This window comes from Mesoplodon mirus, assembly GCF_964341445.2.
Source record: "Mesoplodon mirus genome assembly, chromosome: 15".
Classification (NCBI taxonomy): domain Eukaryota; kingdom Metazoa; phylum Chordata; class Mammalia; order Artiodactyla; family Ziphiidae; genus Mesoplodon; species Mesoplodon mirus.
Window position 1 is genome coordinate 52,816,317 of NC_138991.1, and position 17,019 is coordinate 52,833,335.

Below are 17,019 nucleotides of genomic sequence, written 5' to 3' on the forward strand. Positions count from 1 at the left end.
CTCCCAACCCCACTTGGCTCCCACAATGATGACAGTCAGGCTTAGACCTCTGAAATAATCAACACAGGCTCAGTTATGCTGCAGTAACAAAAATCCCTAAATCTCAGTAGTTTAAAACAACGTTAGTGTATTGTTTGCTCAAGTTTTATGTCCTTGTGGGTTGTCTTCACTCAGTTTCTTGGAGTAGCCATGATCTGAAGGTGGATGATCACCACACATCTCAATAATAAATCCCTTATTATGAGTTGTAAGGACTCATACTGGTTCTGCTTCCCTGTTCAAACCCTAATTGATGTAAGTATGGCACTAATTAGCTGAGGAAAGGTGGCTGCTTATGCATAGATGCTACGGCAAGCACAGTCTCTGAAAGGCCTCACCAGCCACTAGTAACAGGATGTATTTGGAGGGAGGTTTGGAGGTCCAGTGGTAGGGAGAATTTTCACTTATATGTTTGTTTGCAATTTTTTGTTTACCTTGTGATTGTATACATTTTAAAAACACATGCTAATGGTAAAATATAACATGTATCCAGAAAAAGTGCTGTAGGTTGAGTATGTAGTGGTATCTCATTGTGGTTTCAATTTGCATTTCCCTGATTACAAATGAAGCTGAGTACTTTTTTTTTTCATTTATTAGCCATATCGATTTCTTCCTTCTTGCAAGGGCATCTTAAGTCTTTTGCCATTTTTCTATCAACTGTCTTTTTCTTAATGATTTGAGGGAGCTCTATTTAGTCTAGGTATAAATGCTTTGCCATTTACATATATTTCAAATATCTTCTACTAGTCCATGGATTTTTTTTGACCCTCTTTTGAAGAGGTTTCTTTTGAAGAAATGTGTATTTCCTCTTGGTATAGCCTGGGTGTTTGTGTCCCTCCATCCCTCTCAAATCCATACGTTGAAATTCAAATCCTCAATGTGATGGTATTACGAGGTGGGGTCTTTGAGAGATGATGAGGTCATGAGGATGGAGCTCTCGTGAATGAGATTAATGCCTTTTTAAAAGAGACCCAGGGCCTCCCTGGTGGCGCAGTGGTTGAGAGTCCGCCTGCCGATGCAGGGGATACGGGTTCGTGCCCCGGTCTGGGAGGATCCCATATGCCGCGGAGCGGCTGGGCCTGTGAGCCATGGCCGCTGAGCCTGTGCGTCCGGAGCCTGTGCTCCGCAACGGGAGAGGCCACAACAGTGAGAGGCCCGCGTACAGCAAAAAAAAAAAAAAAAAAAAAAAAAAAAAAAGAGACCCAAAAACAAAAACAAAACAAACAAAAAGATTAGCTTTGGGACTTCCCTGGCAGTCCAGTGGTTAAGACTCTGTGCTTCCACTGCAGGGGGTGCGGGTTCGATACCTGGTCGGGGAACTAAGATCCCACATGCCGCGTGGCACGGCCAAAACAAAAAACAAAACAAAACAAAAGATTAAAAGAGAACCCAGAGAGCTCCTTTGCCCCCTTCCACCATGTAAGGACGTGGCGAGAAGTCACCAGGAAGAGGACCCTCACCAGAACGTGACCATGCTGGCACCTTGATCTTGAACTTCCCAGCCTCCTGCACTGTGAGAAATCAATTTCTGTTGTTTATAAGACCAGGGATCGAACCCAGTCTGTGGTATTTTGTTATAGCAGTCTGAGCAGATAAGACACCTCTTTTCTTAACATAAATGCCATAGACTCTGGATCTTTTTTACAAACTCTCTCACGAGACTCTTGCGGGCAAGGTGAGAAGGCACAGGCTGTGTTACTTGTGTTCAGAAGCTGGGTCTGCAAAGCCCACAGGCACTGATAAAGAGGTCTGTGGGGAAACGTTCTCAGTGTCACACTCTGTTCTCTGCACAGTCCTTTTTTAAATTTTTGATCATCATTTATTAAGTAACAAAGATCCAGGCCCTGTGCTAAGAACTTTATATACTTGGCCTATTTTCTCTTTTTCACTCCCCTAGTTACCAGAGCCCATGTATCTATCAGTTATAGAAGGCACAGTCTAAGGCCACGATACATTGAAGGCCCCAGGAAAATGTTTTAATTCTTTTAGAATCAGAAGAAAAATAAATAAATATAACCCTGCCTTTATTATATTTGTCTTTATACCAACACCATCATAAAATATAGTTTTAGATTTGTGTGTGTGTGTGTGTAAGAATGTGTCCCAGCCAGCAACCTTATAAGGTAGGCACTATTGTTATATAATTTATTCAAGGGAGGAAACTAAAGTCTGAAAAGTGACTTAGCCAAGGTCAGACAGCTGGAAAGTGTGGGAACAGGGACTTGAACTTAAGCCTGGGGAACCCTAAAGCTTTTACACTTGGCCACTAACCTAAAGGGTCGCCAGGTCAACACTGTCACATCCAGGGGGTGTGTCTGGCTGGAGCTGGGGAGGTTTACCCTGGAAGAAGTCTTAGAGGAGATTTGATACAGTCTTCAAATATTTTAAGAGCTGTCACATGGAAAAAGGATTAGCCCAGTTTTTTTGTGGCTCCTGAGAATGGAGCCGGGATAGGTGGGGTGGGGTTATAGGAAAGCAGATTTTGACCCAGTCACCTGTCAGTAGCAATTTATCCTGAAAACCATAGGAGGGAAGTTTGACCCCTGTCCCTGACAAGGAAAGAATTAAGAACAAAGCTGTGTTGGAGAGGATTACTGCCTTGGGAAGGGAGTTGGAGGAGAATGAGATGAATTTTTACGTCCCTTTAACATTAAGATTCTACACTTGCAGATATTAGAGGTTCAGCAAGTGTAGATGAGTTGGGATCCTCCCCACCCCCACCCGGATTTCACCAATGCTTAGCGAGCCCTCTCATGCACTCTTAGTGGGAGTCTAAATGGAAACAGTCTTTTTGGAAGAGCTACTGGCAGTATCTATTAATATTGAGACTTTCCATAACTTTTGACTTAGCAATTCTATATGGAAGAATCTCTACTATGATATAAATGCACAAATGTGCAAAGATATTTGCCCAAGGATGTTTACTGCAGTGTGTTTATAATAGCAGAAGGTTTACAACAGCCAAGTGTTCATCAGAAGGGGACTGGTTAAATGAATGATGAAACTAATACAACATTGTAAATTATTGTCAATTAATTATGGACAATTATTTGACATTGTAACTATTGTCAACTATACTTCAATATAAAACTAAACAATATTTTTGAAAAGGAAAATAAATAAATGAACGATGATAAACGATTCATAGATCATACATTGTATTAACGACCCAGGCTCTGTCGTAGGCCCTAGGGATGCCCAAATGAGCCTAAGTGGCAAAGACCCCCCAGCCCCACCCTGTGGTTGTCCCCCTTTTGGAGTGTGGGAGGAAAATCAGACAATAAACCTGTTTAATAAGTAAATCAAACTGCACATTAGAAGGTGGTGAGGGTCGTGCTGAGAACGCAGGGATGCTGAGTGGAGGTGGGGGTGGGTTGCAGTTTTCAGTAGGGTGTCCCGGGTACACCTCACTGAGAAGGGGATGTTAGAGAAGGGCTCAAAGCTGGGTGGGACACCCGCCACTCTGGCAGAGAGTCACTGGGAGAACACCTTTGAAGGGCCTGGCATCCAGCAGGCTCTGAAGGACAGTAGCTGTTGTTTATTTCAGTCCCCAGGAATTAGCAAGAGCCCCCAAAATGCTTATCTAAGGAAGATGTCTAAAAGTTTGCAAATGAAGAGTGGGAGGGCTTGGACTCTGGCGACTGTTTTTTATTTGCCTCCCCAGAAAGCAGTTGAAACATCTCATGCAGGGGAAGTTTCTTGCCTGTGTGTCTTGTTTGCCCACCCACCTTTGTAGCAATCCATCTGCCCATTGTATTTCTTTCTATCAGTTTCACTGCGTGGAGGAGGCTCCCCAGCTCCCTTGTCCTTGATAAAGTCCGGGAGGGCCCCCATTAGGCAATGATGAAGCTGTTGGTGTGGTAAGGTCTCTCCTTAGACAGGAGGTTACTCAGCAGCAGCCCCTTAAACGGTGGGAGTCAGTCCGTATCAGTGCATTTATTCTGAGTCTTGGCAACAGACACGTGGGAGGTACGAAAGGGATCTGTGGGGTTTTTTCCCTGACTCCAAGCAGGCTTTTATCTAGCACCTTCTAAAAATGGCTCTGGTCTCTTTAGGGTAACAGGTTATGGGGTCTGCTCTGGTTTAGATGTTACCTGAAGTAGGCAAAGGGGCTCCTTCACGGGGAGAAGAGACAAGAGATTTCTATACAAAGCTGGAAATAAGTATCCCATGAGATGAATAAAGTCCTAATGGGGGGATAAGGAAAGGCTTCCCTGGCACCAAGGACACTGCTGGTGGGACAGGAGGAGACACAATTGGGGTTTTGACACAGGGAAATGGGGATGGTGTCCCAGGCAGAGAGCACAGCAAAGAAAAACACACAGAAGCAGCTAACAATGGAGCATATTCAAGCTGTTCTAAGTAGAACCTTTTGTCTGGAGCACAGTGATAAAGAAAATAATAAATAATAGTAATAACCAACATTCATTGTATACTCACTATGTGCCTGGCAGCATTCGAAACACTACATCCTCTCTCTAACCCCCACAACACTCCTAGAAGACAGTATATTAACAGCCCAACTCTATAGGTGAGGAAACAGAGACAAAGATCGGTTGATAATTTGCCCATTTGTGGCTGAGGGGTTTATAACACACCACCACCACCAATAATAATAACCACAACTATTAGCTGCCATGGATTGATCGCCAAGCCCTTTCCTGAGTGTTGGCCATACCTCCTCCTCTGATCCGACCCTCACTGTCCAGGTGAGGAAACTGATGCTCGGTAAGCTCAAAACCATGGAGCTGGTTATGGGTACAGCCAAGATGGAAATCCAGAACTGACTTCTAAGTCGTGGTTCTTAACCACTCCATTGAATGACAATTTCCTTAACTCACAAGCAACAGAAGATATGTTTTGTGTAAATTCATTTGGCAACTGGAATTTGGAGGAGAAGGAGGCAAAAAGCCTTCATATCAGTGAGAGGAGTAGTTAACCTGTTTGCCCAACAGAATCATTGGGAGAAGTGTATTATACCCTCCAGATAGTCTGGCTATAAATGCCAGCTCTGTTTCTTACCAGCTGTGCATCCTGGGCAACCTCTCTGTAACCCAGTTTTCTCATGTACAAACTAGAGATGATAATACTTATTATTTAGAGTTACTATGAAGATTAAATGAGTACATTCATGTGAAATGTTTACATCTGTATACAATAAGCATTTACTGTTCGATAATAATGATGGCAGTAATGGGCAGCCAGGTTTGGGAACCACTGAGTTTAGAGCCTATAGAAATAATGTAAACTAGCACTTCCCAAATTGTATAGCTGTCCTCTGATGTGGGAGATAAGAATTTTCTTATCATATGGATTTATCAATGGACTATTTATGAAACAATGAGATGTTTTTATTCTTAGGAAATACAAAGTGAAGTATTTATGTATGTATGCAACTTATTCTCAAATGTTTCAGCAATAATTACATATAGATACAGATAGATATAATTATATATGTTATTACTGCTGAACCATTTGACAGTATACATAGAGAGTATATATATTGAGGATATATGTGTATATATATATGTACATATATATAAATAATCCTCTCTCATAGATAGATAGAGATATAGGTTTAGATATAGGTATAGATATAGATATAGATATAGATATGAGAAAGAGGGAAAGAAAGAGAGAAAGGGAGGAGAGAATGTAAGAAAATGTTAACAATTAATATATCCAGGTAACAAATATTGGGAAGTTCATTGTGCTGTTCTTGAGATTTTTCCATAAATTGAATTATTTTGCAAAATAAAAAGTAAGAAAAGAATATCTATTCTTTAAAAATCACATTGGCTCACTCAAGGCTCTGAGAAGTTCTGTGATAAATAAATTTGTGTCCCCCAATGCTCCCTGAATGTGTTTAACATGAAAAGCTGTTTCTTCCCTGTTACTTGTAATTCCAGACAACACTTTGGGCATAGTCTCGGATGATACACGTGGGAATGAAACAGAGAAAGGCTATAAAAGATGCGACAAAAGTACAAACCACAAGACTAGGCACACTGAGTCATGAATTTGGGTTTTGGTTTCTGGGGGGCGGTGATCGAGCTGTAGATAATTCAGCTCCTCTGCTGGATGAGTAGGGGCAGGTGGAGAAGGCATTAAGTTTTACTTTAGATGCCCTTAGGACATGCAAGTAGAGGCTCTGAGCAGACAGTTGTAAACAAGGTGTGGAAATGGAGAGAGAAGTCAGCTTTCATTCTGAGAATTTGATAGAGTAAACAGTAGAAGTCAAGTGAATGGCTGAGACCACTGAAAGATAGAGGGATAGTGGATATTCGTCATTTTTTCCTACTCAGCATCCATTCCCCCTGCTTCAACAACATCTTAGTTTTCTTTTGCTGAGCTACCTACTTCTCACTGAGAACATTCTTGATGAGACTGTCAGTCAAAATGCCTTCCCTCTCTGGCCAAGGAGTGGGCATGTGAACCAACCTGGCCAATTAGATTCTTTCTTCTGGAAATTTGAATGCTGACCAAAGTGACATCACAACCAAAAAATGTTTGGATCCAATTCATTCCAACATCATTGCCCTGGAAAGACTGTACATACATGTTACCTATGTGTCATCTTGCCAAAAATGTTTAACCTGGATCCAAGTATGAGGGAACAATGAGACAAATATCAGATAGGACATTCTATTAGACATCTGATGTGGGCTCTCCTAAAAAGCCAATATCATTAAAAAAAAGAAAAAGGTGGAGGAATCATTCTGGACTGAAAGATATTAAAAAGATATAACAACTAAATACAGCATATAGCCTTGATTGAATCCTGAACTGAGAAACAAAACAAAAGCCAACCATATGCATTTAAAAAAAAAAAACAGAATATTGGGCTTCCCTGGTGGCGCAGTGGTTGAGAGTCCGCCTGCCGATGCAGGGGACACAGGTTCGTGCCCCGGTCCGGGAAGATCCCACATGCCGCGGAGCGGCTGGGCCCGTGAGCCATGGCCGCTGAGCCTGTGCGTCCGGAGCCCGTGCTCCGCAACGGGAGAGGCCACGGCAGTGAGAGGCCCGCGTACAGAAAAAAAAAAAAAGTCAGCATTAATGCATTTTTGGCTTCTTACTCTTCATTTTTCCTATGTGATTTAAAAGATAATAACATAATACAATAATTACAAATCTATATTCATGGGCACACAGTGAAAAAGATGTAATTTGTGCCAATAACAAAGGGAAGAATGGAGCTATGTAGCAGTAAAAATTTTGAATAATATTAAAGCTAAGTTGGTGTTAATTCTAACTAGATTGTTATAAATTAAGCATTAATTATAATTCCCAGGAAACCACTAAGAAAATAAGTAGTAAAAGAGAAGTAATACCAATCCCCTTAAACCCTTTAAAAAAATAGGAGAGGGTGATACTTCCTAATTCATTCTATGAAGCCAGTGTTACCCTGATACCACCGCCAGACAAAGACATCACAAGAAAACTACAGCTCAATGTCCCTTATGGATATAGAGGCAAAAATCCTCATCAAAATACTAGCGACTCCAACAGCATATACATGGATTCTACATAATGATCAAATGAGATTTATCTCAGGAATGCAAAGGTGATTCAACATTTTAAAAAATCAATCAATGTCATACACCAAATTAATAAAACAAAAGTAGGAGTGGAAACCACATGAACATCTTAATTGATGGGGAAAAAAAGCATTTGATAAAATCTAACACCCTTTTATGCTAAAAGTACTCCAACAACTGGGACTTTTTCAACATGATAAGGGGCATATATAAGAAACCCACATCACATACAATGATGAAAGACTTAAAGCTTTCCTCCTAAGGTCAGGAACAAGACAAAGATGTCACTTTTGCTACCTTTATTCAACATTGTATTAATATTGGAATGTTTTTAAATATAGGTTTCATTATTATTCAGGCATGGTGAGGCCAACAGATTAGGAGATGACTGCCTTTGAAAGATAGTTTATTATACCTTCAGACCCCAAGGAAAGGGAGCATGCCACATGGTGGCAGGGGTCACAAAGGGAAACACTAGAACTGGTCAGGAGGTAGAGGCATAAGAAGGAAATGTGGACAACAGCCTTCATTGGAGTTTCAAAGGGACGGAATGGGAAAGGTAGAGTAGGCAGTTTAGGATTGGCTAGTTTGAATAATTTCAGTGGGCTCTGGGGTATAGGGGCTGTCCCTAGTTGTCTCATTCCTGGCCCTAATAATTACAAAGCATTGCTGAAAGAAATTAGAGAAGACCTAAACAAATAGAAAGACATTGTGTTTCTATGGATTGGAAGACTTAATATTGTTAAGATGGCAATACTGCACAAAAACAATCTATAGATTTAATGCCATCCCTGTAAAAATCCCAATGTCCTTTTTTGCAGGCATGGAAAAGCCAAACCTAAAACTTATATGGTATTGCAAGGGCAAGGGACCATGAAAAGCCAGAATGATCTGGGAAAAGAACAAAGTTGGAAGATGCATGCTTCGCGATTTTAAAACTTACTGGAAATTCCCTGGTGGTCCAGTGGTTAGGACTCAGCGCTTTCACTGCCAGGGCCCAGATTCAATCCCTGGTCAGGGAACTAAGATCTTGCAAGCTATGTGGCATGGCCAAATTAAAAAAAAATTTTTTTTTTAATTACTAAAAGCTACGATAACCAAACATTGTGGTACTGGCATAAGGATAGACATATAGATCAATGAAATTGATTGAATCAATGAAATTGAAATTAAAAATGAGTTGAGGGCTTCCCTGGTGGCGCAGTGGTTGAGAGTCCGCCTGCCGATGCAGGGGATGCGGGTTCGTGCCCCAGTCCGGGAAGATCCCACATGCCTCGGAGAGGCTGGGCCCGTGAGCCATGGCCGCTGAGCCTGTGCATCCGGAGCCTGTGCTCCGCAACGGGAGAGGCCACAACAGTGAGAGGCCCACGTACCACAAAAAAAAAAAAAAAAAAAATGAGTTGAGAGTCTGGAAATAAACTCATACATCTATGGTCAGTTGATTAGGGAAACATTTCTTCAACGGATGGTCCTGGAACAAGTGGATATTCACATGCGAAAGAAGCAAGTTGGACCTTGAAGTCACATAATATACAAAAATTAACTCAAAGTGGACCAACTGTTGGTGGGAATGTAAAGTTAGTGCAGCCACTATGGAAAACTAAAAGTAGAGTTGCCATATGATCCAGCAATTCCCACTCCTGGGCATATATCTGGAGAAAACCATAATTTGAAAAGAAAATGCACCCCAGTGTTCACTATTTGCAATAGCCAAGATACGGAAACAGCCTAAATGTCCACTGACAGATGAATGGGTAAAGAAAATGTGGTACATATATACAATGGCCTACTACTCAGTCATAAAACAAATGAAATGATGCTGTTTGCAGCAACATGAATGGACCTAGAGATTATCATGCTAAGGGAAGTAAGTCAGAAAAGAAAGACAAATACCATATGATATCATTTATATGTGGAATCTAAAATATGATACAAATGCACTTATTTATAAAAAAGAAAGAGGGAATTCCCTGGTGGTCCAGTGGTTGAGACTCAGCATTTCCACTGCCATGGCCAGGGTTTGATCCCTGGTCGGGGAACTAAGATCCCACAGGCCATGTGGCACAGCCGGAAAAAAAAAGCAAAAACAGAATCAGACACATAGACATAGAAAACAAATTTATGTTTACCAAAAGGGAAAGGGAGTGGGGGAGGGATAAATTAGGAGTTTGGGATTAGCAGATACAAACTACTGTTTATAAAATAGATAAACAAGGTCCTACTGTAAAGCACAGGGAACTATATATTCTGTAATAAACCATAATGGAAAATAATATGAAAGGGAATATATATGTACATATATGTGTGTGTGTATGTAAAAAAAGTGGATCAGGGCTTCCCTGGTGGCGCAGTGGTTGAGAGTCCGCCTGCCGATGCAGGGGACGCGGGTTTGTGCCCCGGTCCGGGAGGATCCCACATGCCGCGGAGCGGCTGGGCCCGTGAGCCTGCGTGTCCAGAGCCTGTGCTCCGCAATGGGAGAGGCCACAACAGTGAGAGGCCCGCGTACCGCAAAAAAAAAAAAAAAAAAAAAGTGGATCAGGGCTTCCCTGGTGGCGCAGTGGTTGAGGGTCCGCCTGCCGATGCAGGGGACATGGGTTCGTGCCCCGGTCCGGGAGGACCCCATGGGCCGCAGAGCAGCTGGGCCCGTGAGCCATGGCCGCTGAGCCTGCGCGTCCGGAGCCTGTGCTCCACAACGGGAGAGGCCACAACAGTGAGAGGCCCGCGTACCACAAAAAAAAAAAAAAAAAAAAAGTGGATCAACAAACTAAATATAAGAGTGAAAACTACAAAATACTTACAAGAAAACCTAAAGGCAAATCTTAATGATCTTGGATTTGACGATGGTTTCTTAAATATGACACCAAAGGCAGAAGCAGCAACAACTACAAAAATAGGTAAATTAGACTTCATGAAAAGTAAAAACATTTGTACATCAAAGGATACTATCAAAAGAGTGAAAAGACAACCCACAGAATGGGAGAAAATATTTGCAAATCCCATATTTGACAAGGCTCTAGTATCTAGAATATGTAAAAAAAAACTTTTACAACTCAACAACAAAAAAGCAAAGAACTCAATTCAAAAATGAGCCAAGGTAGAGACACAGATGTAGAGAACAAACGTATGGACACCAAGGGGGGAAAGCAGCTGGGGGTCGGGTGGTGGTGGTGTGATGAATTGGGAGATTGGGATTGACATATATACACTAATATGCATTAAATGGATAACTAATAAGAACCTGCTGTATAAAAAAATAAATAAAATAAAATTCAAAAAACAAAAATGAGCCAAGGATTTAAATAGACATTTCTCCAAAGAAGATATTCAAATGGCCAACGAGCACATGAAAAGAGGCTTACCATCATTAATCATCAGGAAAATGCAAATAAAAATTGTAATGAAATGTCTCCTCATAGACACGGGGACGACTATAGTAAAAAACGAATGGAAAATAACATCCTCTTTGACGAGGATGTGAAATTGGAACACATATACATTGTTGATGGAAATGTATAATGCAGTCTCTATGGAAAACAGTTTGACAGGGTATCCCCTGGAAGTCCAGTGATTAGGAATCTGCGTTCTCACTGCCAAGGGCCTGGGTTCAATCCCTGGTCAGGGAACTAGAATTCCACAAGCAGCGCAGCACTGTCAGTCAATCAATCAATCAATCAATCAACAAAACTGTTTAACAGTTCCTCAAAAAGGGAACCAGAGAATTACCTTATGGCCCAACAATCCCATGACTCCATATTTGCCTGAGAATTGAAAACATGTGTTTTAACATTAACTTGTACACAAATGTTCACAGTAGCATTATTCATAATAGTCCAAAAGTGGAAATGACCCAAATGTTTACCAACTGATGACTGGGTAAATCATATTTTGTCTAACCATATAACAGAATATTATTCAGCCATAAAAAGGAATTAAATACTGATACATGCTACAACTTGGATGAAACTTGAAACCAAGCTTTATGAAAGAACCCAGGTATAAAAGGCCACATATTGTATGAATCCATTTACATACACGAAATGTCCAGAATAAGTAAATCCATGGAGATAGAAAGTAGATTAGTGGTTGTCAGGGCCTGAGGTGGGGAGAGGGGGGGAATGGGGAGTGACAGCTTAATGGGTACAATTTCTTTTTGGTGCAATGAAAATTCTCTGGAGTGGATAGTGGTGATGATTGTGCAACACTGTGATTGTGCTAAGAGCCACTGATTTGTACACTTTAAAATTGTGATTTTTTAGGTTATGTGAATTTTACCTCAATAAATTAAAAAATGATTAGAAAGTGTGATCCAATTCAGACTAATGGAATATAAGGAGAGCTTTGCTAAGTGTTTCTGGGAAAGTTCTTCCCAGTTTGCTGGGAGACATTCTGGAAAATTTTCTCTTTTTTCCTCTGACCATTGTAATGCTTGAATGTGATACCCAGAACAGCTTGGGTCATCTCAACAACACTTAAAAAATGATGCCCATCTATGGAGGAGGGGATGTGAAGGTTACTTACATGCTATTTTGCACTGTGCTCTGACTAAATGCTTCCCACTGGATAGGTAGTTGGGGGCTGAATTTCAGCCTCTGTTCTTCTTGGTATGTGGTTGAGTCTTCCCATGGAAAGAGATAATTTTTTCTAAAAGTTGTTCTTCCATAGGGGCCTTTTCTCTAATTTGCTTAAGGCCTCCATGTATACTAGTGGCAGCCCTGGGGCAATCATGGGAATATAAGGAAAAGGAGCCAGGGCCACAGGCATAGTAGCTTTTAAAACTGCCAAGTGTCTGGATATTCAGTTATGTTTAACATTAAATTTTCTTACCAATATGACAGCTTGATTTGCATTAAAAAATAGTCTCATCTGTACCCCAGTGTTCATTGCAGCACTATTTACAATAGTCAAGACATGGAAGCAACCTAAATGTCCATCGACAGATGAATGGATAAAGAAGATATGGGATATATACACAATGGAATATTACTCAGCCATAAAAAAGACTGAAATAATGCCATTTGCAGCAACATGGATGGACCTAAAGATTATCACACTAAGTGAAGTAAGCCAGACAGAAGACAAATATCATATAATATCGCTTATATGTGGAATCTAAAAAAAAAAGATACAAATGAACTTATATACAAAACATAGACCCACAGACATAGAAAACAAATTTATGGTTAAAGGGGAAAGCGGGGGAGGAATAAATCAGGAGTTTGGGATTAACATATATACATTACTATATTTAAGTAGATAACCAACAAGGACCTACTGTATAGCACAGGGAACTATACGCAACATTTTGTAATAACCTATAAGCGAAAAGAATCTGAAAAAGAATAGATATATTGTATATGTATAACAGAATCACTGTGCTGTATACCTGAAACTAACACAACATTGTAAATCAACTATACTTCAATTTTAAAAAGTCTCATCATTCAGGTGGGTTTTTTGTTTTGTTTTAGTGGAAGGGTTAAGGAGGGAGTAAAAATAAATCAGGCAGATAGCTGCTGATTTGACATGTTCCTCTAGCATACTCTAAAAAAACCTGCCCAAATATGCCCAAGATCCATCTGTCCCCTGAAAAGGACTGAGGGAGATCTTTAATCTAGACAAATCCTCCAGGGGCATAATATTTGGACATTTTAAACTGTCCCATAAACTGTCATGTATTTTCTATTTGATTAATCATTGACCAACAAGACAATTGGCTTTATTACATATTATTTTTATTCAAGAAGGAAAATTTATAAATGTTATGTACAAATGTTCTTAAAAATCTTCTGTAGAATTTGTTTGAATCTCAAACAAATTTAACTTGACATTTAGACTGAGAAGCAATAAAAAAAATTTATTGATCACAAACACACAAAAAAAGTTCAGGAAGGGGCTTCCCTGGTGACGCAGTGGTTGAGAGTCCGCCTGCCGATTCAGGGGACAGGGGTTCGGGCCCTGGTCCGGGAGGATCCCACATGCCGCGGAGTGGCTGGGCTCGTGGGCCATGGCCGCTGAGCCTGCGCGTCCGGAGCCTCTGCTCCGCAACGGGAGAGGCCACAACAGTGAGAGGCCGGCGTACCGCAAAAAAAAAAAAAAAAGTTCCGGAAGAGGCCAAATGAAGTGCTGGAGCATTCCAGGAAGGATAAGCATCAGGATAACCAAAATCCTAACGGTGAATTTAAACAGGACTCTTGGTTGCAAGTGACGGAAATTAAAATCAGCTTAAACCAAAATTTATTGACTCATGTATCTAAAATGTCAAGTGGTAAATTTGGCTCTAATCATGGTCCAGGAGCTCCACAGTCTCTATCACTTGGTACTGCTTTTCTCTTTGTTCCCATTGAAAATTAATAAAGGAAACCTCACTAAAGTTAGATCCAGGAATGGCCGGCAGAAGAAAGTCTCATACATTACCACTCATCATCATTTGCAGGCACTGACCTTCATTTGCATGCACTGACCTTCACTTCCACGCCACACAGGAAAAAAGGAAAATTGCACTCCCAATTAGGAAGCGCAACTACGTTACTAGCCCAAAGGAAGAATTTCTCCTCCCTCAGCAACTGCCCAGCCAATGGGAAACATTGCAGCTCAGCCAATGGGAAGCCACCGCCACCTACTTTCCTCCAATGAACTTTCACTTAGGACAGCACCTCCCAACTCCCCACCCCTCCTTTTTCCTATAAAAGCAGGCTCCCTTTGTTTTTCCCGAGATGCCTGTGGTTTGCCATCGATAGCACGTCTTGAGTTGCAGTTCTTTGCTTTTCCCAAATAAACACATTTTGCTGGTAAAACTGGCTGATTTTAGGTTCAGTGTCATTCTCAGTCAGGTTCTTCTCACTCAAAGATGACACCCAGCACTTCCAACTATATCCTGCCTGGCAACCCCCAGAGAAAGAGTGCATCCCTTGTCCAGTAGCTGCAGGGATGTCTTGGGTTTGTCCAGTAGCTGCAGGGATGTCTTGGGTTTGAGGCTCATTGGCCCTGCTTGGGTCATGTGTCCATTTCTGAACCAATCACTGAGGCTGATGGGGGTGTGTGGAATGTCCTAAATGGTAAGAACTGGGTCTTATGTCCACTCTTGCAACCCCACTGAAAGGGGCGGGTGGGGGGGTAACTGTCCCTAAGTGGTACTCTAGGGTGCTGTCCATTCTGGAAGAATGGACAAGAGAACCTGAGCAGAAACAAGACGTTTAAAGCACATGACAAAGTCCTCCACCGTCAGCCCCTTCACATTCACTTTGTGTCTCTCCTCTCTGCCCCTGTTACTTGGACCTGCTTTCACTTCCTCAAATGTGCTCATTGCTCCACCTCAGGGCCTTTCTAAATGCTGTTCCACGTTCCTGGAATGTTCTTCCACCACTGTGCCTAGTTAGCACCTACTTATCTTTCAGCTTTCAGGTCAAACGTCACACTTCCTCAGGGAAGCTGTGACAGTTATTATCCAAATATGGCCACAGTTATATCTCCCATGGTACACTCTTCTTACAAGGTGTTTTGACACTCTGCCCATTGAGAAGTGTGGTCTGTGTTCCTTTCCCTTGAATCCAGGTGAGCTTGAGGCAAACATCAAAGTGACACTATGTGACTTTCAAATCTAGGTCATAAAGTGTGAAAAGCTTCTGCCTGATTCTCTTAGGATGTTCACTCTTAGAACCCAGCCACCATGCCACAAGGAAGCCCAAGCAGCCCACAAAAGGGCCCTGATGGAGAAGAGCTAGGACCCCTAACCCAAATCCCTGCCTGAATTCCCAGCTGTCAACCAGCACCAACTTACAGGCCAGGTGAGTGAGCCATCTTCGAGAGAAGCCTCCAGAACCTGATAACATCAAGTGACAGAAGCCGGACACAGAAGGCCACGTTTTGTATGCCTCCACTTATATGAAATGTCCAGATTATGAATATCTACAGAGACAGTAATAAAAGAAATGTTCACATATTGAGATATAGGGAAGTCATTCTGGCTTATACATGAGTTAACTTGAATTTTATGCTAACTAAAATAGCCTGTTTGTGGCCCAGCAAACATACATTGTACATCTGCTTTAATTATTAGAGAAAAGGACACATTAACCAAAAGAAAAAATGTCCATGTTAACAATAAAGATTAAACGCCTCTCTTCCTGGACGCCAGTGCTGGTCCTCTGATGATAAGACTCCCTTCCCAGGTGCCAAGGTCATGCTGACTTGCGGTATACATGCTGACCTATGTGTTTTCTTTTTTTTCCTTGAAATGTATCCCTGACTTATTTAATGTTCTTTGTTCTGACAAGATATAAAACTGTGCTGGAAACCATGCTTCTCTGGAGCAGTTTCTCAAATTAACGTAAATTAATTTACTCTCCAATCCCAGTCAAGGTGCCCCAGATGACACCACATGGAACCCAGACTTGCTGTCCAGGTTGAATTCTGCCCAAATTGCAGATTTGTGGGCAACATAAATGACTGTTGTTGGTTTAAGTCACTAGGTTTTAGGATAGTTTGTTACAGAGCTTCTGAGACAGAAGCTTTCCCTAACCACCTCTCCATTCCAGGGCAGGTCCCCTGTTGTCTCTGTATTTTTTTATTATTGTAGTACCTATTCAGTTTGTAATTAAATATTTGATTAATTGCTGTCTTCCCCATTGGCCAGTGTGCTCTGTCACTGTGTTTAGCAAGGACCAGTTCCCAAAGGTGTGTGTACACATGGTGTTTGAAAACTACGTGGCAGATATCGAGGTAGATGGAGAACAGGCAGAATTGGCTTTGTGGAACACAAGTGGGCAGGAAGAGGTCACCTGAGGCCCCTCGCCTACCTGGATGCTGATGTTATACTGATGTGTTTCTCCACTGAGAGCCCTGATAAAGGGACATTTATCAGGAAACATCAGACATTCATCAGAAAACATCCCAGAAAAATGGACTCCAGTAGTCATTTCTGTCCCATTATCCTGCTTGGGAGAAGAAGGACCTTTGGAAGGATGAGCACAGAAGGTGAGAGCTAACCAAGATAAGGCAGGAGCTGGGAAAACTAGAGGAAGGCAGAAATATGGCGAACAGAATTGGAGCTTTGGGGTAGATGGGGTGTGCATCAAAGACCAAAGATGGAGTGAGAGAGGTTTTTGAAATGGGCATGAGAGCAGCTCTGCAAGCCAGATATAGGAAGGAAAAATCTGGGTGCTTCATCTTGGGAAACTGTGCTGCAAAACACGGCCCTCATGCAGTAAATTTCGAAGAGCTATTTATTAATCTTAGCGGCTGATTACTGGCCTTTTTCAGTTATCTATAATTTATCTAAGATTACATATCAGAAGTCATCTTGCTATCAGTGTTTAGAAGTCAACAATGATTATCGATGATGTCCAAACCATCTGGCCTGCCAGGGTTCCTCTGACATAGCTCTAACAGCCCTCTGCTCTCCCATCTGACACACCGGGCACTAATTCAAGTTATAACTGTGGTG

General features: G+C 41.6%; 1 pseudogene across 1 annotated transcript in view; it reads left to right on the top strand.

The window, feature by feature from the left end:
• LOC309816752 (transforming protein RhoA-like) overlaps positions 1-16,818 on the top strand; it is a 28,795-nt pseudogene extending 11,977 nt beyond the window's left edge. The window contains exons 2-3 of the transcript in view: positions 4,749-4,767; positions 16,210-16,818. The product of the transcript in view is annotated as a transforming protein RhoA-like (transcript). The remainder of the gene's footprint in view (positions 1-4,748; positions 4,768-16,209) is intronic.
• The last annotated feature ends 201 nt before the right edge of the window (positions 16,819-17,019 follow it).